At 37.6% G+C, this 24,592-nt stretch overlaps 1 protein-coding gene and 1 long non-coding RNA gene across 4 annotated transcripts in view; one reads left to right on the forward strand and one right to left on the reverse strand.

Annotated features, from left to right (window-relative positions):
• The window catches only part of LOC102133231 (uncharacterized), a 360,266-nt gene that overhangs the window by 27,672 nt on the left and 308,002 nt on the right, over positions 1-24,592 (forward strand). The window lies entirely within an intron of this gene.
• On the reverse strand, positions 18,027-21,110 carry LOC123569822 (uncharacterized). The gene is made up of 2 exons (XR_006693632.3): positions 20,737-21,110; positions 18,027-18,359 (listed from the first exon to the last, which is right to left on the reverse strand). It is a non-coding gene; the product is annotated as an uncharacterized lncRNA (long non-coding RNA).

Consider the following 24,592-nt stretch of genomic DNA (forward strand, 5'->3'; position numbering starts at 1 on the left):
GCTATAGTCTGTTTACACTTCCACTTGTTATAGTTCACAATGTACAGAGAAACCTTTAGGCAGAACTTAAAATATGTAAGAAAGCAGCTTGAGGTTAAACTTGATTTAACACTACTGTACAACTGCCACAATAATATAGAGCCTCTTGCAGCTTAATCAACAAATCTCTTCCCAACAAGGAGGTGGGGCAATTAGGAGAAAATCAAAGTCCCTGAAGAGTAGCTTAGAGGATAGGTAAAAGGGCATCTAAGGGCTTGTCAATCTATCCCCTTGATCATACAATTTTGGGGTGGCAGAGACCCATTTTAATGGGTCAAAAACAGAGCAGGCAACCCAGAAGGAGGTTAATATTCTTACCTGCCACAGCAAGAATTACCCAAGGCTCCTCCAGAGACGTGATTAGTTGTCCAATGGGAGCTGTGGTGGAAGGTCTCCGGCCTCATCACTCTTGGACTTGTCTAGCTATTTCAGCCATCATTGGTTCAGGTGCCAGTGGCTCCCTTTGGAAAACTAGGTGATCACTCTCCCAATTTTCTTACAGTGTGCACAGTGATTTATGCCCAAGGGACGCTGACTCAGATGCCCAGTGTTACGCTTCCTACCTTTCAGCTTCCTTTGTTCAGTCCAAGAGCCAGGAGGGCAACCCTATGTGGGAGGCGAGCTTAAGGCTGCAGCCAAGAGCTGCACCTTGTGGGAGGTCCTTCTTGCTCTTTCTGCTTCTCCTGCCTTGTCCCTGTTACGAAAAACTAAAAATGCCTTATCTAAAAGCTGTTCCATAGGAGTTTGAGGACTCATAGCTTCTTTTTGTAGTTTCTGTGGATATTGGGGCAGACTGAGTTATAAAATGTACTCCCAAAAGGGTTTGCTCTTCCCTTGAGGCAGGATCAGTGTTAGTATATTTCCTGATGGCCTCAACTAAATGCCCTTGAAACAAAACTAGATTTTCATCTTTGCCCTGAGAAACTTCCTTAACCTTCCATAGTTAACAGGCTTTTTCATACATTTCTCAGCCCTTCCAACCAAAGAGTGACCATATAATCTCTCCTCCCCAAGTCCTCACTGTCCCTTTGATAGTTCTACCCTGGATCTTGATCTGGAATTGCTATACTTCCTGTGTGATATATATCATGGTTTGGGTTGCAAGCCAATACCTCATCTGCATGGGTCCTAGCTGCCCCCAAAATGTGTTGTTTCTCTTCCACTGTACAATGCAGAGACAACAAAACATGCTGACCCTGCCAAGTTAAACTATAGGTCAGAGTTAATTCCTCAAACTTATCTATGAATTTTCCTGGGTCTCCAGAGAAATGACCAAACTCCTTTTTGTATACGGCCAAATCAGACATAGAAAAGGGAACATGTACTCTCACAGTGACTTCTTCCCCATTTGTCACCTCTCTAAGTGGACAAAAGTTTCCCTTTGGAGGTTCATAGGAGGCTCCACTACAAGTAGTACTTCCTGGGCTGAGTTCCTCAGGGAGTGGTGGGTATAGTGTGGGACTAGATGGGTAAAGAGGAGGGGACAAAGGGTTTCCAGTAGAATGTTCAGGTGGGCTGGAGGGAGAAAGGACCAACACATCTGAACCTTCAGAGCTGACAGAAGGAGCTTCTGCTCTACCCAAAAAATGCCCCCTGAAAGGGGGCGGGAGGGGGTTGCATTAAAGAATCACCTAGTATGTCTAGCTCTTTTTCTTCTTTTCCCCTCATCAAACATGCACACACCTGCTGCAGGGTTTTATCCTGACTGAGCAGCAAAAATGCTTGAACATATGGTATTTCATCCCATTTTCTTTCCAGCTTACAAAACAAATCAAGTTGAAGTACAATATTAAAGACCGTAGTCCCAGTAGGAGGCCATTTCTCTTGTTTTTACAAATAATACCGAGATCAAACAGTATTACATAGAAACACCTGTTTTCTCATCTTAGGTCTATTCAGTTTAAACTGGTCCCAGTGTTCAAGAATACATCCTAGCGGTGAGTTCTTTGGAAATGATGCCGCAGTTCCCATGAATGAGGCAGGTGATGTTGAAAGAAAAGTTCCAAACCTGTGTGATTGTATTGTCGCTGCCCAAGTTCCACTAAAAAGGATGAGAGGTTTTTAAGGCCAGCTACATTAATGAGGGGATCCCAGTCAAAAATCGAATTCTCTTATTCACATTATCCAAATAATATAGGTGAGCTGAGCCATGAATCTTAGATAAACCACAACGTGGACTTTGACAAAAATGTTTAATAAGGCAAGGGAAATGAAAGGATTTAGATGGGAATGACCAGAGCAAGCAGGTTCTGGGCAATAGCGGTAGGGTGGATTGGATAAGCAAAGCCAGTTTGCCTGAATCCAAGAAGGAAATAAGTGTTCTTTTTATTTTTTTATTTTTTTCAGTTTGCAAAATGAAACAAAACATCAAGGAGAAAAATCCCCTGATTACTATCCTAGTGCTTCTCAATCACACCTAGTCAGCATAGTAACAATAAAACATAACCACATCTATCTAATCTTATTGCCTGTAGCTGTTAAATATCAAATCTCAATCAGCAATTTTAGAGATGGAGCCTTCGATGCTTTTTGTTCCCAATGTTTCACAAACAAATGGACAGAAATTGGGAGGGACACAGGAGAAGAATAAGTTCAAATACAGTTAAATAAATTCTCCTGAAAATGACAGTGAAACAGAGACAGCAACCAAGAAATTGATTAGTGCAGCAAAGAGAACAAGGCTGATGAATATAAACAGCATAGCCTGCGGTGCCAAACCCGTTCTTAGCCAAGAGGGACTTTACTGAGAGGGGCTTCTAATCCTCTAAATCGTAGAAGTGATTCTAACTCTCTCAAGTTGGGCCTCTAACCCAAGGTTGGTCAAGTGTCTGTGCCTTTTATTGAGAGGAGCCTTTAACCCTCTTAGTCTTTAGGAGAGACTCTAACTCCCCTAAATTGGGCCTCTAGCCCAATCCTATTCTTTACTCAAGTATGCACCCCACTTACCCAAAGTCGTCCAATCAGTACTGCAGTCTATTTCCTTTGGGTTGGGGGTTTCTTCAGTGTCATCCATTGGGTGGTTTGCCAGAAATATGTTACCGGACAACCCCACTTACCCAAAGTCACCAGAAATGTTTCAGGGAAGGGGTGCCGATCCAGACCCCAAGAGAGGGTTCTTGGATCTCATGCAAGAAAGAATTCAGGGTGAGTCTGCAGTGCAAAGTAAAAGCAAGTTTATTAAGAAAGTAAAGTGATGAAAAAACAGCTACTCCATAGACAAGACTAGGACGTTCCCGAAAGTAAGAGAAGGAACGCATCCACCCTGGCTACAGTGCTTGTATATATGGGGGAGATGTGCTCTGCTACAAGGGTTTGTGAAAAAGGATTAAGTTTCTTCATTACTATATTTTGCAAAAAACCAGTATTATTATCTTTAAAGCAAAATTAGGAATGCTTTTGTTCCCCAGATATTGGGATATGTGGACACTCCCAAGTCTGAGTCTGTTTAATAAACATTATTAATTTGTTCCCTTAACTGTAAACATCTGGAGGCTAGGAATGCCTAACTTTCTAAGAATGCAGCTCAGCAAGTCCCAGCCTCATTTTCCAAGCCCTCATTCAAAATGGAGTCACTCTGGTTTGAATGCCTCTGACATATATACAAAAAGCTAATTTAACCCAAGAAAAATTGAAGTACTACAATATTTAGTGTTTTTAAAGTAAAAATACCGTGGGTGAAGAAAAAATTTAATGGGAACAGAGACCTTCTATTAGATAATGTGAATATGTTTTTAAGTAGAAATCAATTTTACCTGGAACCTCATGATGCCCTGAACCTAAGATGTTGTTTATCTTATCAAGAGGCCCTTGTATTGCTCTGTAGATTGATATTGTATACCTCATCACATTGCTGATTTTCATGGATGTGCTGTGGAGGCCTTGACCCCAGGCAAACTGCATTCCTCTGAGGTTAGCACAAGCAGGGCTTTATGTAAAGCATTGTACAAGGGACAATGACTGCAGAGTAAATGCTGAGGGAGCCAGCTCATCACTTTCTAGGCAGCCTTAGTCTGCAGTAGGCAAATGCATCTCAAGACACTGGATTCCAAACTGTGAGAGAAAGAGGAACAACATCTTGTATTTTCCAATGTCTTTATGTTTTAGTTGTATATCCTTAGAAATGCCTTGAAACAACCAAAAATTAAACCACTATCCCAAACAACACCTCAGAATGGTAGTATTTAACAAACTTGGTTTAGATTTAATGCCAAAAACTAGTTTTGAGACAACAAAGAGCTGTCCTTTCATTATGAATATTCAAATGACCAGTTCCTGAGTAACGGACATTATTAAGTTGGTCCAATTAAATAAATACTATGGAGTTCCTAAGGTGGAAGAGATATATTACATATGTATACTGTATTTGTATTTTTAAAGATTAAAATATATATGTATTTATAAAAATATACTTTATTTTCCATTTATTTTAAATCTAAAAATAAAACAATCATTCAGGGAAATGAATCAGTCTTAAAGGACTGGTAGAATTGGAATGCGTGAAGAGAGAAGGATTAGCCATCTACAACCAGAATGAGCATGGCATTTTTTAGAAGAATAAAGAGATTGGGCTTTCTACTATCTGTTGGGTTAGAGGGGAGTGAAATAAATAGTCTGGACTAAAGGATGGAAAATCTTAAAAGTAGAGCAAATCAATTTGCATACAGAATGCCCTTGAATACTATATGTGTGTTTGAATGGAATAATAAAGGTTATAGTGACTGTGGCAGAGAGAAGGATTTGGGGAGATGTTGAATGAAGTAAAGGGCATTAGGTAGCAGTTGATTGCAGGAATCCAGGGACCATATAATGAATATCTTAACCCTGATGGCTGTGACAGGGAAAATAAAATGGAGAGGACAGATAGAAGTATCAATTCATAGGGAAAAATTAGTTGTTTCCAACTGTCCTTTAAATTTGTCATCAAGTAAAAAATATATGGTCAGTCTTTCTAACCTACAGTATTTTTCAAAACTTCACTTTTTGGAGAATTTTATGCATACACAAAAACAGATACAACATTATAATGAACCCCAATCACTCAACTCCAACCTGCAGGCAATGTTGCCCTATCTATATCCTTATCTACTTCCCCCTTCTTTTGATTTATAGTTTGCAATTCCAATATTGTATCCCTTTTTTATTTTGTTACTTGTGTTGACATTTAACATGAGCTCTACTTTCTTAAAAATTTTTAAGAACATAAGACCTTTTGTTAGTCATAGGTACTATGTTTTACAGAAGATCTCTGAAACTTATTTATTTCCTGTATCTGTAAATTTATACAAGATTTATAAAAACTCCTTATATGCTCCTTCTACCATCCTCTGGTAATACCATTCTATTGTCTACTTCTACACCACTGGCTATTTTAGAAGCATCTTATGTGTAAGAAAAATCATGCAATATTTGTCCTTTGTGATCGACTTATCTCACTTGGGATAATGTCTTCCAGATTCATCCAAGTTGTCACAAAAGGCAGAATTTTCTTCTTTAAATATTTATTTATTTATTTATTTATTTATTTATTTATTTATTTTTGAGATGGAGTCTCACTCTGTCACCCAGGCTGGAGTGTACTGGCACAATCTCGGCCCACTGCAACCTTCACCTCCTGGGTTCAAGCGATTCTCCTGCCTCAACCTGTAACTGGGACTACAGTCGGGTGCCAAGACGTGTGGCTAATTTTTGTATTTTTAGTAGAGGGGGTTTTCACCATTTTGGCCAGGATTGTCTCCAACTCCTGACCTCAGGTAATCCACCTGCCTAGGCTTCCCAAAGTGCTGGGATTGCAAGTGTGAACCAGCATGCCCAGCCAGGATTTTCTTTTTTTAAGGTTCTATTTTAGGTGTATAGCAAATTTCTGTATCCTTCATTTGTAATGGACGTTTGTGTTGTTTCCATATCTTCGCTATTGTAAATAATGCTGCCATGAACATAAAAATGTAGCTATCTCCCCAAAATCTTGATTTCAGTTCTTTTGGATAGATACTCAGAAGTGAAATTGCTGAATCATATGGCAGTTCTATTGTTAACGTTTTGAGACACCTCCATACTGTTTTCTACAGCAACTGAACCATTTTACATTCCCACCTACAGTGTACAGAAATTCCAATTTCTCCACCTTCTTTCTAACATTGGTTATCTTTTATTTATTTGTTGTTTGATAATAACCATTTTAGCAGGTATATGATGATATCTCATTGTGGTTTTGATTTGCATTTCCCTAATTTGAATTTCCCTAATGATCTATCTATCTATCTATCTATCTATCTATCTATCTATCTATTTATTTATCCGTTTTTATGCCAGTACCATACTGTTTTAAACACAGTAGTTTTTTAAATATATTTTAAAATCAAGAGTGTGATATCTCCAGCTTTGTTTTCTTCTTCTTCAGATTGTTTTTTCTATTTGGGGTCTTTTGTGACTTGAAATGAATTTCAAGATTTTTTTTCTATTTCTGTAAAGAATACCATTGGGATTTTGACAAAGATTGGATTGAATCTGAAGATTACTTTGCATAGTGTGCACATTTTAACAATATTAATTCTTCTCATCTATAAATCTGAGATGTCTTTCCATTTATTTGCGTGTGCTTTAACTTCTTTTATCAGTGTCTTACGCTTGTCAGTGAATATGTTCTTCACCTCCTTGGTTAGATTTATTCCTATTTTTTTATGTTATTGTAAATGGGATTGTTTTCTGAGTTTCATTTTCAGATGTGTCATTGTTAACGCACAAAAACTGAACTGATTTTTTATGTTAATGTAGTATCTTGCAAATGTACTAAAATTATTTATGCATCCCATCACTTTTTTGTAGATTCTCTGGAGCTTTGTACATACAAGATCATGTCATCCCCAAACATGGATAATTGTACTTCTTCCTTTCCAATCTGGATGCTTTTTCTTGCCTAATTTGGAGTTCCAATACTTCGTTGAACACAAGTGGCAAAAGTGTGCATCCTTGCCTTGTATTAGCTTTTTTTACTGCTGTAACAAATTACCACTAATTTAGTGGCTAAAAATAGCACAAATTTATTGTTGTACAGTAGGTCAGAACTCTGACACAGGTCTTATTGTGCTAAAATCAAGGGTGTTCCTTTCTAGAGGCTATAAGAAAAAATTAGTTGCTTGCCTTTAGCAGCTTCTAGAGGCCACCCACATTTCTTGGCTCATGACCTCTTTCTCTGTCTTTGAAATCTACAGAGGTGGGTTGAATCCTTTCCAAGCCACATCACTATGACATTGCCTTCTGCCTATCTTCTTCTACTCTTAAGGACTTCGTAATTAGATGAGGCCTATCCAGATAATTCAGTATAATCTGCCTTCTAAAGGTCTTTATAAAGTCCCTTTAGCCATGTAAGAAAACGTATTCATAGGGACTGGGGACTAGGACATGGGCATTTTGGGGGAGCCCATTATTCTACCTACCACAGTATCTTTGTGATTTGTGTGAATAATCTTTTTCTGGTCCATATGGATTCAGTTGTAATAATATAATATTGATAAAGCATTGAACAGTATATTTTGTCACTGCAGAATAAATTTGTGTGTATTTGTTTAAACATGAATCTACTGTTCTGTAGAAATTTTGAGTCACTCTCTGTTTCTTAGAACTCAATTTTAAGTATTATCCACCAGCTGCAGTAACAGAACCAAAAAAGTTAATATATTTTGGGAGGGAAAGTTCACACCATGGGGTTTTAGGCTTGGAAGGCAATGCATTTATGTGATAGCGTTAACAGACTTTCATTTAATATATTCATTAGAATGCAAGCAGGCAAATCTTGGTATTTACAGGCATAAAGGTCATAATTTTGACTACTTTTATTTTATCATGAAAGTCACTATGACATAGTAATTTGAAATTTTACTTAGGCATCACAATTCTATGAAGCTGATAAGCAGAAGCATCATTTAAGCTTCCTAATTTTTGCTTTGCCAGTCTGTCATTTGAGAATAACAATAATATCTACCCTAGAAGGCAGTCATGAGAATTAAATTTTATAATGCTTATAAGGTTGTCAGAAAACTTTAAACAGGTAATAATTGTTGAACAATATTAGCTTTTATTTTTATTTACTAGTGAGTAATCCTGGATGAACTGCCTGCATGTACACTTTCATGTGGTTTTGTTGTTGTCCACTCGTATCCTGTTATATATTTTGTGAAGGAAACCATGTACATTTAATAGCATCCACAACTTTGGGTAATTTTGAAAACTTCGGACCGGGGCATAGTGATTAGGAATATCTATTTGCAGCCAGTAAAATGTTGGCCACTCAAAAGAAATCACATAAAAGGATTATAAACTGATTTACTTCAAGGCCACTTTTTTGGTTTTGCTCTATGTTGGGGTCTGTGACAAATTCTTTTTAAAATGTTGAGAGATAATTTTTTTTTTTTGCAAAAAACTAAATACCATTTGGAAGTTATTCCATTGACTAGAGCTGGGCTTCCTATTTTGGACCAATGAGGAAGGGTGAATGTGGAGTACTGAGACTCAACCCATTACTATATATTAGAATCACTTGCAAAGTTTTGGAAACTGTAATTGTATAGGGAGTTCATATGTCAGAGATTCATATTCAGCTATCTGGAGATAGAGAACAGGCATGTAGATCATTAAAAACACCCACAGGTGATTCTGATGGATAGCCCAGAATAAGAACCATGGCTTTAGTACAATTAAAGCAGAATCTTCAGGGTGTAATATTGGCATCAGTAATTTTTAAATCTTCCCAGGTTATTTTAAGGTGCAGCCAACATTGAGAACCTTTGCTTTTTTTTAATGAGACTAAACAAGATCTGAAGATGTTCTGCTTACATTTTGAGGAATGACTCAGCCTCAGGTGACTGCTGTTAAGGAAGAAATTCATGGAAATGTGAAGACTTATGTTCAAGTGTGTTTACTAAGATACCACCATCTTCTTACTTCATTCTATCTGATCTGAGCACCTTGAGTGGAATGTGGTATGGAATGTGTATTTACAAGACAGTCATCTGTTGCCTGCAATGGAAGCAAGGTATCCACAATGGCATGGTGGTGTTGTTGGGAGAGAAGGGATTGTGGAAATGACAAGGAGGAGTGAATGATCTCTCATAAGTGTACTTGAATTATTGAGAGATTACAGAAGATTAAAATAGAACATTAATATTATGGTTTCTCCTATACTCAAATATCTTTTCTGCAATCCTTCATCATTATTTGAAAGTCAGCGGATTTGCTAATACTCTCTGCCTGAGGATTTCCTAAATTTTTGGCTCCTGCATTTGCTCTCATGAATAGTAGAAGAGAAAGGACTAACATTTGTGAGGAAAAAATAAGCATTAAGAGAAAAAGGAGCACTTGAGAGATGGATCCAAATCATTACCATATACATAAGTAAGTACCATTAGTTATATAAGCATCATTTACACTGGTCAAATATTCTTATCATTTCTTTCCTCTTGTCTTAGCCCTCTTCTGATAATCTGGTAAAAGCTATGAACCTCTCCTAGAAATGCACATATCCACATTCCCAGAAAGGTTTGCATATACATATATATGTTTAAAGTCCTCATTGAGTTATCAATAGACCACTCAGTATTACACAAACGCAAATCATTGCCTACTTCTCATTCTTACTCCACTATTAGCTGTAGCTGTGCAACGTATTAAGAGTCAAGAAAATTTCGATGTTAGATTTTGTGAGAGGTAAGTATTAGGGATAAGTGTGAACATTAGATTAAAAAAAAAAACCTCTTTTCATGCTTCATTTGAATCAATTATTACTTGAGAAGGTTAAGAAATGCCCAAGAATTCTGCCATTTTGGTATAGGCAGAGTGATCAAATCTTAGAACAAGAAGAGAAAACAGTAAAGTGTGGAGAGCAGAAAGACATGGGAATTATTGAGGAATGGGATGGAGGATTAATAAATGTAATTCTGTTATTGTTCAAAACTCTGTGATTCTCTGATAATTTCAATTTGTCTTGGAGGTTCCAGAAACTTAAGTAACAATCAGAAGAACAAAGAGGAATTAAAATTTTCCTACCCAAACATCTTATGTTTCTTCAGATCCTTTTGTAAAATGCAAGAGCAATAAGGAATGGTCAGATTATTGATTGCATGTGTTGGAAATACTGTGCCTGAAATCAGTACACAAGTAAAGAAAATGCTAGAGGGGGAAATAGGAAGCTCTAGATATTGAAAAGGGGTTCTTAAAATGTAAGTAAGGCAGCCTATAGTAGAGAAAGTAAGGGGCTTTCTTAATTATAATTTTTATTTTATTGCCTTATTTATATATTTTATTTTTTTTAAAGGCAGAGTCTGGCTCTGTCACCCAGGCTGGAGTGCACTGTTGTGATCACGGCTCACTGCAGCCTCAGCCTTTTGGCCTCAAGCAATCCTCCCACCTCAGCCCCCCAGGTAGCTAATACTACAGTTGTGTGTCACCATGCCCAGCTAATTTTTACTTTTATTTTTTGAAGAGAGAGATTCTTGCTATGTTCCCCAGGCTGGTCTTGAATTCATGGGCTCAAGTGCTGCCTCATGCCTTGGCCTCTCAAAGTGCTGGGATTTCAGGGTGAGCCACAGTACCCAGTCCCAATTAGAGTTATCTTTCTAAGGCTCAGTAATAATCCACCCTTCGAGAAGCAAGGGGCATACACTTTTCCACAGGAATTCCTCGGCTTATTCATTTGGGTGGTGTTGAAGTTGTGCTCCTTACCTGTGCCCCTACAAAAGCATTCTATTTCTTCTTATATGTGGCACTAACTATACTGTCCTAACATCAAACGCATGTCTTCCTCCCAGACTACTACTTTGTATTCCCTCCTACTCTCTGTCTACAGTAGTTTTTAACACACAGTAAATCCTAAATAAATGTGTCTGTTGAATGAAATCGAATTGATCAGAATTAGACCTTAATGACAAAATACAATTAATTCTTACACGCATTTCTCAAAATGTTGTTCAGAATGCACAAAATAATTAAACTCTTAAGCAATGAAATACCAATTTTAAATAAAAACATGGGAGAAATATCCCATGGATGTCCTTTTGGATGCTTTTTCACGTCTCCTAAAAATAAAATTTGGAACTTCTTTTGTGCAATTAGTCTTTCAACATAGATAAGCATAGATCTGGCTGGGGTTTTTGCAGAAGTAAAATTTTTTTTTAATCTCATATTTATGATTTCTTCTGAGAATATCTAGCTGAAATGATGACATTTGTGCAGTTTATTAGCAGTCAGCTACAAATGTATTGGAGTCGTGTTATGTAACACTAAATAGTTTGAATCCCTAAAGGGACAGCAAAGATTTTTTTTGGCTGACATGTCTTATTAGTCAAAACTCTTAGGAAATCCTCTAAATAACCCATTCACTAAAAACCATGGCTTAAAAATCCTAGTTTAATTTTTTCCAAGGAAGTACTGAAAGTTTTAACATTATAAAATACAAAGCAACCTAAGTGGAAATCAATCATCATGACATTTGCTAAAGTCTTAATTAATAATTAAGAGAAGACCGAAGAATAATATTTCCTTTTTTATGATCTCTTAGTATAATTTTGGAGTTTGACACACAAGCAAACATACATATGCTAAGAGAAAAAAGAAATGTGGAAGATACTGTAGGTTGATTTGTTCAACCCTGCATCCCAACCTATTTTTGTCTTTTTTAATCTCTTCTATAGAGGCTAAATAAACATCTTTTGCAGTCAGGAGTGCCACATGACTCAATGTTGGCCAATGAGATGTGAGCCAAACCCTACGGTGAACTTTCTCTAGCACCATCATACTTCTTTCTTTAAACCCTGAATTTCCCAAAGAAGTATTTGTCTTATAATAGTGAATAAAAGGCCAAGAGAATCACACAGATAGCAGCCTGGGTATTTCGAGCAACTACATTATTGTCTACAGTTAATTACCACTAGACTTCTTGTCTCAATAGTATTTCCTTATTGCTAAGCCACTGCAAATTGAGTTCTCTGTTTCTTGAAAGGTAACTCACTCTTAACTGATGCGTCTATTTCAATAGTGCAATCTACCTTGGTAGAGAATTATGTTCCAATATAATGGCTCATGTTCTTTTTTTAAAATGTGTATTTTAAATCATCTTCTAAAAGGCTAGTTTTTTAGTATTATCAGTTGACTCACTTTGTTTTGCTGTCCTCACTCAGGTTTCCATTATGCCTTGATATTTACTCCTCCTAAGAGCTATGTAGATGTTTATTTGATACTGCAGTCTGAACCATGTCTTCCTTTAAGTGGACTGCTATGCCTTAAGGCATCCCCCTTCTCTGCCTTGCCTCTTATGCTTCTTCACAGCTTTACTTGGGTCTTTTCCTTGAGATTCTCCAACAACAAAGGCATCCAAATGCATTGTTCATATAAATGTGAAACGAAAAGACTGTGTGCCATGAACAGTTCAAGTTTATTCCTTAAGTTCATGAAGAATTATGACTGAACTCAGACAAAATATTTCCTTATAAGTAATATTACATCATATGAAATAAATTTTTCATCAATGAAAATCATAAAATATAAATAGAATTTTCTCCCATATATTTACATACTATAATGAAATTTTTTTTTTAATGTGAAGGTTAGTTCATAGGTTAGAAACTTATGTTTGACAACTCTGTTATCTTAGGCAGCATTCAGAATATTTGTCCCTTGGTTGTAGGGAAAGACGCTATTTTCTCTGGAATTAGAAGGCTTTTATGTTAGGTAAATAATATAACAATGTATTAACAATAAATAATAACAGTTCACTTTAATTATATGTTTACTTCATAAAATAAGTGTATGATCTCATTCAATATTTAAAAATATTGTGAAGTAGATTCTCTTTTCTAGGACCTAGTGCTTACATAAAATAAAAATTTAGTAAGTGTCTGTTGAATGGACAAATGAATGCATGAATCTTTGAGCTCATTTTTTTTTTCAACTGTGAATTGGAAGATATACTAAGTTGAATACTAAGACATGTTTTCTGCCTTCATATATATTTGAGTAGAAGAGTGAGTAAATAAACATGAAAATAAAAATGATTATAAGTTTTATTAAGTGCTATGAAGGAAACAAAGAGAGCATGTGCTAGAGATAAGGGGTATGTAACAGCATGTTCTTAAATAAGGCAATTAGCTGAGGACATTAGTCACAGAGTCAGCTGATCATTGATGAATCAAATCATATTCACCTCTTCTGCCTCCTGAGTTGGTGCTGTGTCAACTACTTTATTCTGATATACAGGCAAAATTGTGTACTGCTCCTTAAAAATAAATTAGGCTGTTTGAGAAATAACATCAATTTTTTTCAGGTCCCAGATTGTTCTTGAAGTTGGACAAATGGTCAGGAGTAATGAGGGACTGACTTTCGTTGCCCTTCCACAATTTGGGAGATACTTAGAGTTACTTCAGTGTTTGGTATTGTAAAAAGACATCCATTGGTCTTGAAGTGGAGAATTTGAAAACAGTTTCCTAAGAAGCACTGAAAAATGGCTTCTTAAAAAGCACTGAGTTTCGTTTAAGCCTTGTGGCACTAGAGTTCCTATTAGTTATATAGCAACAACATAATTGAATCTTTTGTATCATTGCCTCTATTTTTTAAACATTAAATTTTATTAAGCATTTTTCATTTTCAGGTGAGAATACAAGACAAAGTGTTTATTTTAAAAGTTAATTCTGTGACCAGGCCTGTGGTTGAACTGTAAAGTTAGAAGTTAATTTACACATTCAGGATTTCTGTTTGCAAAGACCATTTGTTTTTTTTCCAACAGAGTAGGGAAAGCAGCTGAGCAAAATGGAATTCCAGTTTTTCTAAAGGGTTGTTGTAATTACAGGAGTTTGGTACAATTATGTCTATTTACTCGTCCCGACACTTGGTTATCTCCCTCGTGACCCTGTGGAGCCTGAGGTAATGCATTCTGCATGGTAGTTTGGGTCTGAGAAGGTTCTAAGAACTTAGTGACAATTATGCATTGTGCTTCATTATTTATCACACTGGGGTAACGTGAATCTCTCTGATGTCCACTGCTGGCTGATCTGAGGCCCCTGTTCACAAGGAAAGTCATGAGGAACCCTTATCCTACTTTCAAAACATTCCCTGCCTCCACCATTTTCATTTTATTCAGTAGGGATAATGTGCTTATGACTGAGAACAGCCATTCTGTATTTTAGCTTGACTCTGCTTTAAACTAGTAGTTGTGCTGTACATGATGTACCTTGTGTTACCAGAAATTAGGGATATTTGCTCTGGAAAATTTTCACAACTTCAAATGTAAATGAGCAGCCAGAAATGTTTCTACGAGGTCAGCTGCGTTCCACCAACACCGGAAGCCTGCACGTATCTGATGTTATAAATAAACAAGAGACACGATGTTTGAAAAAACGTGGTTTTCCTTGACCTGTGCAAAATTGGTTGGAATGTTTCTTTAACATTCCCACTTGCCTTTCAAGCTGTGGATTAATGTAAAATTCCAAGATTTTTTAGGAACCAACGTTGCCATTTTCTACTTGATGAAGAAGCTTTGGAAAGAACAATTGCTTCATTTAAAACTTTTCTAAAATCAATACTGAACAAAATTGTATTTACATGCATACTTATTCAGCTTGGGTATTTTCAACTTAGAGAGCTTAAATTCTAGACCCAGTAAAAAATAAGGAATGCTAAATGTAAGAAACAAAGATTCTAGAACATTCCAGTCCCCTGGTGGTATTTTCTGAGTGAAAAGGAAGCTGTAGAATGTGTAGCAGGATGAGCCGCAGACAAAACTCCTCAGACACCGAGTTAAAGAAGTAAGACATTTATTCGGCTGGGAGCATTAGCAAGACTCCTGTCTCAAGAGCCAAGCTCTGTGAGTGAGCAATTCCTGTCCCTTTTAAGGGCTCACAACTCTAAGGGGGTCTGTGTGAGAGGGTCGTGATCGATTGAGCAAGCAATGGGTACGTGATTGGGGGCTGCATGTACCGGTAATCAGATCGGAACAGAACAGGACAGGAATTTTCACAGTGCTTTTCCATACAATGTCTGGAATCTATAGATGATATAACCGGTTAGGTCGGGGTCGATCTTTAACTACCAGGTCCAGGGTGTGGCGCCGGGCTGTCTGCCTGTGGATTTCATTTCCGTCTTTTAGTTTTTACTTCTTCTTTCTTCGGAGGCAGAAATTGGGCATAAGACAATATGAGGGGTGGTCACCTCCTTTATTCCCCTCACTTTGAGACTCTCACTCATTTTATTAGTGGGAGTTATCACTTTCATCTTCACTATCTATGTCTTCTTTCATGACAGATCAGTAGTGATTTATGTAGTACATGTGTGCTGAAGCATTCTGGCGAACTAGAGCAGCGATGAAACCTTTTACCATTTGAATGAGTACAGGTAGTAAATAAGGGATCAGCAAGCAGGTTCCTATTTCTATTATAATTTTTATTATAAGAGTTTTAAATCTTTCTAGCACTGGGAACCATTATTAAACATGGCTTCAGGGTCAAATCCGTGCCACACTTGTACAGGCATATGTGCCAGTTTCATCATGTCTTTAACTATATGTTTGATTACTTGCCCCTGATCATCTATGTGCAGGCAGCAATTAGTAAGGTTAAATTTTCCACAGACTTCTCCTTAGCTGCTAGCAAGTAGTTGAGAGTCAACCTATTTTGATAGATAGCATTTCTCATCTTAGTTTCTTGCCAGGCCAGAATAGTCAAGGCTCTGCCAGTCCTATTAGTGATTATTTCTAAGATAGCTTGTAACTGTATGATTTGGTTGATCATGTAAATGGGGGTCCGGTATCCTTACGCACCATCTTGTGGCTAAGTAGTAGGCCTATAATATTGTGTGATTCTCTCAGGGGGCTATTTACTATCTTTCTTCTTCTTACTTATTTATTTATTTTTTGGCTAACACTTTACTCGTATTGTTTATGAGCCCTCACTAGTCTTCAGTTCTTAATTTTATTTTAAAAACTGTGGTCATGGGAGGCTCAGATGGGTCATAACACACATCACGTTGGTCATTTCCTGGGCTATATACCTTGTATAGAATAACGTTATATAAATAATTTTTTTTTTAGAGTTCCAGTACACTTATAATAACTGTAAAATAATAGGACCGTAGTGACTTTTTGTCCTATCTCAGTGACTTGATGTATACACTGGGAACAGCCCTCAGTCTGAGGAAGGTCAATGGAAGTCCTTACTGTACAAGTACAAATTTTAAGGAAAATGAGTCTCACAATGAATTTCCTCATGCTTCAGCCATGCATGGACCAGTCAGCTTCCGGGTGTGACTGGAGCAGGGCTTGTTGTCTTCTTCGGAGTCACTTTGCAGGGGTTGGTGAAGCTGCTCCTATCCATGGACAGCTCTCAGTCTACTGATGTTTCAGGATGGTCTCAGAGGTTGGTTGGGCCCACTAGAATAAACTGAGTCCAATACCTCTACACGGTTATAGTTAACTGGGCTCTCTGATACCAGGAGCAAGGTGGCAGGGTTTAGGGTGTTGTAAACTTCAATGGTTATGTGGGGATTTTCACAGAGCACACATTGGTAACTAGTTAGTCTATCATTTGTTAGTTAATGATGTCCTTTGGTATTTATTAAAGTCACCACAGCATGGGGGGACTTTATGTTTAGGTTTTGCCCAAGAGTTAGCTTATCTGCTTCTTGTGCTAACAGGGCCATTGCTGCCAGGGCCCTTAGACATGGGGGCCAGCCTTTGGAAACCCCATCTAGTTGTTTTGAGAGATAGGCCACTGGCCTTGGCGAGGGCCCTACAGTCTGGGTTAAAACTCCAACTGCATTTTTTTTTTCTTTCTGATACATAGGGTGTAAAGGGTTTTGTCAGGGCAGGTAGCCCCAGGGCTGGGGTCAACATGAGTTTTTTTTTTTTTTTTTTTTAAACTCATGAAAAGCTTGTTGCTGTTGGTTGTAATAGATGTAGTTTATCTAATCTATATTTTTATTAACTGTCACCCACTAAAATATTGACTTAAATCCTGTAGCTATTTGATTTCAAGCTTTAAATTTATGGGGCTCCAGTTGCATCTAAATAGATGTGAGAGTTGAAAGACCCATAAGGGGCTTCTCTCGCTTGACGATGTCTTATTTTTTCTCACTCTGGTTGATGAAATACCAGAGTGAGAGAGATAGCCAAATGAACTAAAGCACAAATGCCACTCTAGTTATTCAGCAGAGTGCCCAGTAAAGGTCCACCACAATACCACCACACATCCGCTCAGGGATGAACAAGGGTCGACTGATTGATAAGCTCTTGAAAATTCTTAAGCTCATTGCATCCCTTCAGGTCTCCAAGGAATGCTAAGTTTCCTCCCTGTCACGAGAGACATGAAGTGAACTTAGTGTTGGGAGACGGAAGCTGGATGGCCCTCAGTGGCTGACCTGCAGGGTGCCGGACTTCAGGATATAGCAGAGAGAGCTTGGTATGAGTTATTACTCCAGGCTGTAGAATCCTGGAAAAGAGCTACCATGCAGCCTATGCCTGGTCAACTGGAGGACCACCTTAGTGGAAAGGGGACATTCAGGGCCTCTGGCCTACCATGTGCACAAGCATAACAATTGCTTTTGTTTAACGTGCAGATGGAATATTTGATCCATTTTAACCAGGCATTTGCATCTTGGTATCCTGTCTTAATTGCTAAACTTTGTTTTAAGTCTTTAACTTCTATGATCCTCTAGTAAAATGAATGTATGATTTTAGGAAATTACAAAAACCTGTTGGGGCAGTCCATCCTTGCTCTTTAGTGGTCCACAGAATGTTGGACCAACTACGGCATAAAAGCTCTACATTGGGGGGCGAGGCTCCTGGTTGGCACTGGGGTCTGTTTTGAAATCTCCCCGGATTAAATGGTCCTAGTTTACTAATGCCCAGTCTAAGGAGAGTCAGGAGGGACAGAAATACTTTTCTGAAGTAGAAAGCTGTCTTTGACTTGGCAAGTCTCCACAGGGTATAACAAAGCAAGCATTAAATGCAATAGTTTGAGGCAAAATTGCCTTGGTTATGTTAATAACTAGATGGTCAGCAATAGAACAAGGAAAGAAGAAAGAGTAATAGAATACGTGAAAAGAGTTAAATTTTTCTTAGCTTTAGTTTGGTAGGATTTTCCCCTGGGACTATGGCCCACAACTCTGGAGGAGGTGGCACTTTCTTGACTCGGGTGTGATGAGACCATCCTTTTTTGCTGTATGAACAGCAGCCTTGGTGGTTAGCAGCACAAGGTAGGGTCTTTTTCAGGCTGGCTCGAGTTTTTCTTCTTTCCACCTTTTGATGAGAACATGATCTTCAGGCTGGTGCTGATTTACCGGAAATTCTAAGGGTGGTACATGTGCTAAATGACTTTGAGTTTTTGAGAGAAAGGGAAGTGAAAGATAAACCAAGTATATAATTTTTAAGAAATTGACCTTTTGTTTTAAACATGGGAACCTTGGCAGTGGACTTTATTGTCCTTAGTGTCTTTTTACTGAGAAATTTCCTTTAGCACCTATTTTTATTAGTTTTTAAACCAAAGAAAGTCAAATACCATTTTACATTTAACAATGCTCCCTGTATGATTTTTATACCAGATAAGTTAAATTTTACCTTTATATTAGTGTGTTATTAATGTTAAACTTAATTTTAATAAAACTTTGTAGACATATTTATCTAATTTTTAATATTTGACTATAAGGTAGAATTTTATAGACTCTTTTTAACCTTTTATAATTTTTGCTAAAGAGCCGGTTGGTACTTTAAGAAAAATCTGTTATGCTTTTATTTTAATGTCCAATTTACAGAAAAACTGGATGATACCTCTTTAATTTTAGCCAATGTTTACACACAGAATTTTATTTTCAATTAACATTTTAAAACTTGATTCAACCTTTAAAACAAAATATACATATTTTTAACCTTTTAATGTAGGTAAAACTTTACATTCTTATGCCTCCTTATAATTCTTCTATTGAAAGTATATTTTACTTTTTTTATATACCTTGCACATAAACTGTTTCTTTAATAGTTTTACATTTAGGAAGCCTAATTACTTTAAAATTATACAACATTTCTTGCATGAATTTCCTTTTATAACCTTTTTTTTTTCATGACTTTCACAGGCAATTCTTTGACATGCTTCAATTTTCTGACTTATTACAAATATTTCTCTTTTTAAACAACCAGCTAACTTATTTCAGGACAAGAATTTGCCATATAATACCCTTTTTACATAAATTCCACCCCCCCTTTTTTCCTTTTTTTTTTTTTACGATGATAACCATTCTTTTCCAAAGTGAACTTCTTTTATGTCTGTGGAGTAGACTAAGGCCACAAGAATAGAAGTTACCATAAAACATGTTACACTGTTAACTTTTAGCATACTTTAGTTTTGCTGAAAACCTTGTAAGTTTGGAATTTTAATTATCCTTTGCTATTAACAAGATGTTGTTTTGTCCAAATTAACTTAGAATTGGTATAGATGGCTTTTGTTTTTTTCTAACAGAATAGCCCCATACTGTAAGATTTTTGAGTTAGTAAGCTACTTTTTTGCTTTTATGATTTAGGATATTTCTGAACTGAACTAGTGAGGTGTGCTCACAATGAGGTTTCCTTTAAAAGTTATTATCATTATTATTATTATTATTATTACTATTTTACTTTTTTTGTGTTAGCAAAGCATTTGCCACTACAGATTGAATGCATTTGGGCCATCTGCGGGTTAAGGATTTTTGATAGAAAGGCCTCAATGCTTTCAGGATACTCCCTTGTTTACACTGACAACAAAGTGGTATTGGAGTGTTATAGGGTTATGGAGAATACCATCAATTATCAATTATAGGTTTTAAATTTACCTTGGCTTTTAAAGGAATAGATACATTTTTTTCTTAACTACTTTTATATCTCTCTCTTTCTCTTCTTTGTCTCTCTCTCTCTCTCTCCTCTCTGCCCCTCTCTCTTCTCTGTCTGTCTCTCTCCTCTCTGTCTCTCTCTCTCTCTCTTTCTCTGCCTCTGCCAGCCGCTTATGCTGCAGTTCTCTCAACCGCTGTGGAGGGATCTAAAACCAGTGGTAACCAAGCATCTATGTACAGGAACTGGTCTGGGTGCCCTGGATTTACAGGTTACCTTGTGCTATACCTTTGAAACAAGGGACCTGTCCAGGCTTCCTTCTGATGGCCAATCTACCTCCAATGCTGGCCAGTCTATTTTATATAAAGTTCTAAGCTTTCCTGGTGTCATAGTCTCGCTTAAATCCCTTTTTGAAATTTTTCAACGTAGTTCCTAGTAGGGTGGGCTTATTTGTGCCTGACCCATGCTTCTTCGAGACAAAACACCACACTCACATCACATGCACACCACAAAACAAAGAACGGGTGAAAAGGGCATACACACACTTTTACAGTTTACACCAAACCAAAATCAAAACCAAAATCAGAGTATCCAGAAATTCAAGCCAGGACAAAACCAAAACCAAAGTATCAAGCAATCCAAGTCAAGTCAAAAACAAAAACCAAAGTGCCAGTATGGGCACGCTGTGGGTGATCGGGTCATGCTTCCACTCAAATGGAGTATGCAAGTTCCCAAGACCAGTCCTGTCAAGCAATTCAAACTAAGTCAAAACCAAAACCAAAACCAAAGTGCCAATAAATGCACGCTGTGGGTGATCAGGCCATGCTTCCACTCAAATGGAGTAGGAAAGTTCTGAAGACTAGTCTTACCAAGTTTCAGATGTACAGATTCCAAATACCAGTTCCTTCCCAGTGTTCAGCCACTGCATTGATCCTCTACGGGGGCCTGCCACACAATGCTCTGGTAAGGCGTCCCACCAGGGCAAATGCCTATCCAGGAGCACTCTCAGGATCTGTGTTGCTCAGGCTGGCCAGAGTTCCTATCAGGAATGTTCCACAAGGCAGGTTTAAGTCACCTAAGGAGCTGCTGTGACCATCCGCCAATCACCTCACTTCCCAGTCAGGGAACCAAGAAATGTAGCAGGACAAGCCACAGACAAAACTCCTCAGACACCGAGTTAAAGAAGGAAGAGGTTTATTTGGCCAGGAGCATCGGCAAGACTCCCGTCTCAAGAGCTGAGCTCTCCGAGAGAGCAATTCCTGTCCCTTTTAAGGGCTCACAACTCTAAGGGGGTCAGTGTGAGAGGGTTGTGATCGATTGAGCAAGCAGGGGGTATGTGACTGGAGGCTGCATGTACTGGTAATCAGATTGGAACAGAACAGGACAGGAATTTTCACAGTGCTTTTCCATACAATGTCTGGAATCTACAGATAACATAACCGGTTAGGTCAGGGATTGATCTTTAACTACCAGGCCCAGGGTGTGGCGCCAGGCTGTCTGCCTGTGGATTTCATTTCTGCCTTTTAGTTTTTACTTCTTCTTTCTTTGGAGGCAGAAATTGGGCATAAGACAATATGAGGGGTGGTCTCCTCCCTGAAATGGACTCCAATAAATAAATGTAAGTCAGCTGTGGGTGTATGGATTGCTGTCCATTAGCAGGGATCAGCTTAGGTTGATGCAGCAGAAAGGTGGCAGAGTCTTAGGTTTGAGTTAGGCAAGATAGATGAGGAAAAGGCAGAGAGTGAACTGCTAAGATGGAATGTTTGTGCCATATCTGAGAAATGTCCAAGTCTGCATAACCAGGAGAGACAGAGGATGTCCTGAGTTGTCTCCCTGCACTCTTGCTACATCTATAGTCAATTCTCCACATCTCAGCCAGCAAGACCAAATGCAATTCTAAGTCAATTCAAGTCGTTCCCCTGCTCAAGACTTTCCAGTGTCTCCCAGTAACTGAATAAAGTTCATATATATTTCCAAATATAATTTAGAAGATAAACGCCAAATACATTTCTAACTCATTGCCATTGCCTACAAGGCCCTAAATGATCGGCTCTGGTAAGCTCTCCAACTTCCTTTCTTACCCTGCCCCCACTCCCGTCCAACTATACCAGACTCTTTGCAGATCCTGAAACATGCCATGCTGAACCTTTTCTCGCAGACTTCCTCTTGCTGAACCTCTTACCCCATTCCCACCTCTCCCAGACTTAAATGATCTATCCAAGTTGTCTGCCTGTGCTGATCTCTCACTTTAGTAGGGTCCTCACTTCCTTCCCAAGTCTTCTCCTTGGAGAAGTCTTCCCTAGTACACTCTCTAAAATAGGTTCTCCACCTGTCACGAGGCCAAATTATTTGTTTACAGTAACATCACTTTACCCCTCAGCTTTATTGAGGTAGAGCTAGTATACAAAAAAACTGCACATAATTAATGTACACAGTTTGGTGGGTTTGGGCAAATGTATATATTCATGTCATCATCACTACAAGCCAGGTAATAAACTTATCCATTACCTCCAAAATTTCCTTGTGTCCCTTTGTTTTGTTTTTGTGGTAACAACACTTCACATGAGATCTTGTCTCTTAAATTTTTAAGTTCACAAAATCTTATTGTTAACTATAGTCACTGGGTTGTTCAGCAGATTTCTGGAACTCACTCATGTTGTTTAACTGTAAATGTATACACATTGAACAACAACTTCCTATTTCACCCTCCCACCCATTCCCTGGTAACTATCATTTTATTGCCTACTTCAGTACCTTTGACTATTTAGGTATCTCATATATAAGAGGAATATGAGTATTTGTCATTCTGTGACTTACTTATCCCACTTACCATAATGTATTACAGATCCACCCATGTTATCATAAATGGTAAGATCTCCTTCATTTTATTTCATTTTATCTTTTAATGTAATGTAATTTTATTTTTTGAGATGGAGTCTCACTCTTGTCACCCAAGCTGGAGTGCAACGGCATGATCTTGGCTCACTGCAACCTCTACCTCCCAGGTTCAAGCGATTCTCCTGCCTCAGCCTCCCAAATAGCTGGGATTACAGGTGCCCACCACCAAGCCTGGCTAATTTTTGTATTTTTAGTGGAGATGGGGTTTCACCATATTGGTCAGGCTGGTCTCAAACTCCTGACCTCAGGTGATCTGCCTGCCTCAGACTCCCAAAAGGATCTCCTTCTTTTTAAAGGCTAAATGATATTCTATTGTATATATATGCCACCTTTTCTTTACCCATTCATCTGTGATGGACGTTTGGGTTGTTTCCATATCTTGGTTATTGTGACTAATGCTGCAGTGAACATGACAGGGCAGATATGTCTTCAGGATCCTGATTTCAGTTGCTATATATAAACACATACATATCTATATCTATATCTATCTATCTATCTATATGTATCTCCAGAAGTTGGACTGCTGGATCATATGGTAATTCTATTTTTACTTTTTTGAGAAATTGCCATACTGTTTTCCATAGCAGCAGTACAATTTTACATTCCTGTTAACAGTATACGAGGATTCTAATTTCTCCACAACCTCACCAACACTTGTTATCTTTTGTTTTCTGGACAACAGCCATTCTAACCAATGTGAGTTGATACCTGTTTGTGGTTTCAATTTGCATTTCCCTGGTGATTAATGATATTGAGCATGTTTTTATATTATCTGTTGGCATTTGTATGTCCTTTTGTGGGATATGTCTACTTGATTTCTTTTCCAATGTTCTAATCAAATTACTTACTTTTGCTCTCAAGTTGCAGAAATTCTTTATATAGTTTGGATCAGATATATGGTTTGCAAATATCTTTTACCATTCCATAGTTTGCCTTTTCACTCTGTTGATTATTTTCTTTGCTATGTAGAAGTTTAAAAAATTCGTTACAGTCCCACTACTATTTTTGCTATTGTTGCCTGTTCTTTTGGTGCCCTATTTAAGAAATAATATTTGTCAAAACCCATGTTGAGAAGTTTTTCCCTTACATTTTCTTCTAGGTGTTTTATGGTACTAAATTTTACATCACATCTGTAATTGATTTTGGTTAATTTTTGTGTATGGTGAAAGATAAGCATCCCATTTCATTCTTCTGCAGATGGATATCCAGTTTTGCCAACTCCATTTATTGAAAGACTACCCTTTCCCCCTTGTATATTCTTGGCACTCTGTAGAAAATCAGTTGACTATACATATGTGGGCTTATTTCTGGGGTCTCTGTTTTATTTCATTGGTCTGTATTTTTATGCCAGTGCCATACTGTTTTGGTTACAGCAGCTTTGTAATACATATTGAAATCAGGAAGTGTGATGCCTCCAGCTTTGTTCTTTTTGCTCAAGATTTATTTGGATGTTTGGAGTCTTTTGGAGTTCCATATGAATTTTAGAGCTTTTTTCTTTTACTACTTCTGTAATAAACAATCTTTGAGATTTTGACAGGGGTTTCATTGAATCTATAGATTATTTTGAGTCATATGGATGTTTTAACAATAGTGATTCATCCAATCCATGAACACAGGATGTCTTTCTATTTATTTGTGCCTGCCTTAACTTCTTTAATCAATGTTTTATAGTTTTCAGTGTACAAATTTTCCACCTCCATGGTTAGATGTATTCCAAAGTATTTTACTATTTTCGAGGCTATCGTAAATGGGATTATCGTAATTTCCTTTTCATATAGGTCGTTGTTGGTAGTTACATTACTTTTTGGTATTGTGTTATATATTTAT

This window comes from Macaca fascicularis, chromosome 17 (assembly GCF_037993035.2).
Source record: "Macaca fascicularis isolate 582-1 chromosome 17, T2T-MFA8v1.1".
Taxonomy (NCBI): domain Eukaryota; kingdom Metazoa; phylum Chordata; class Mammalia; order Primates; family Cercopithecidae; genus Macaca; species Macaca fascicularis.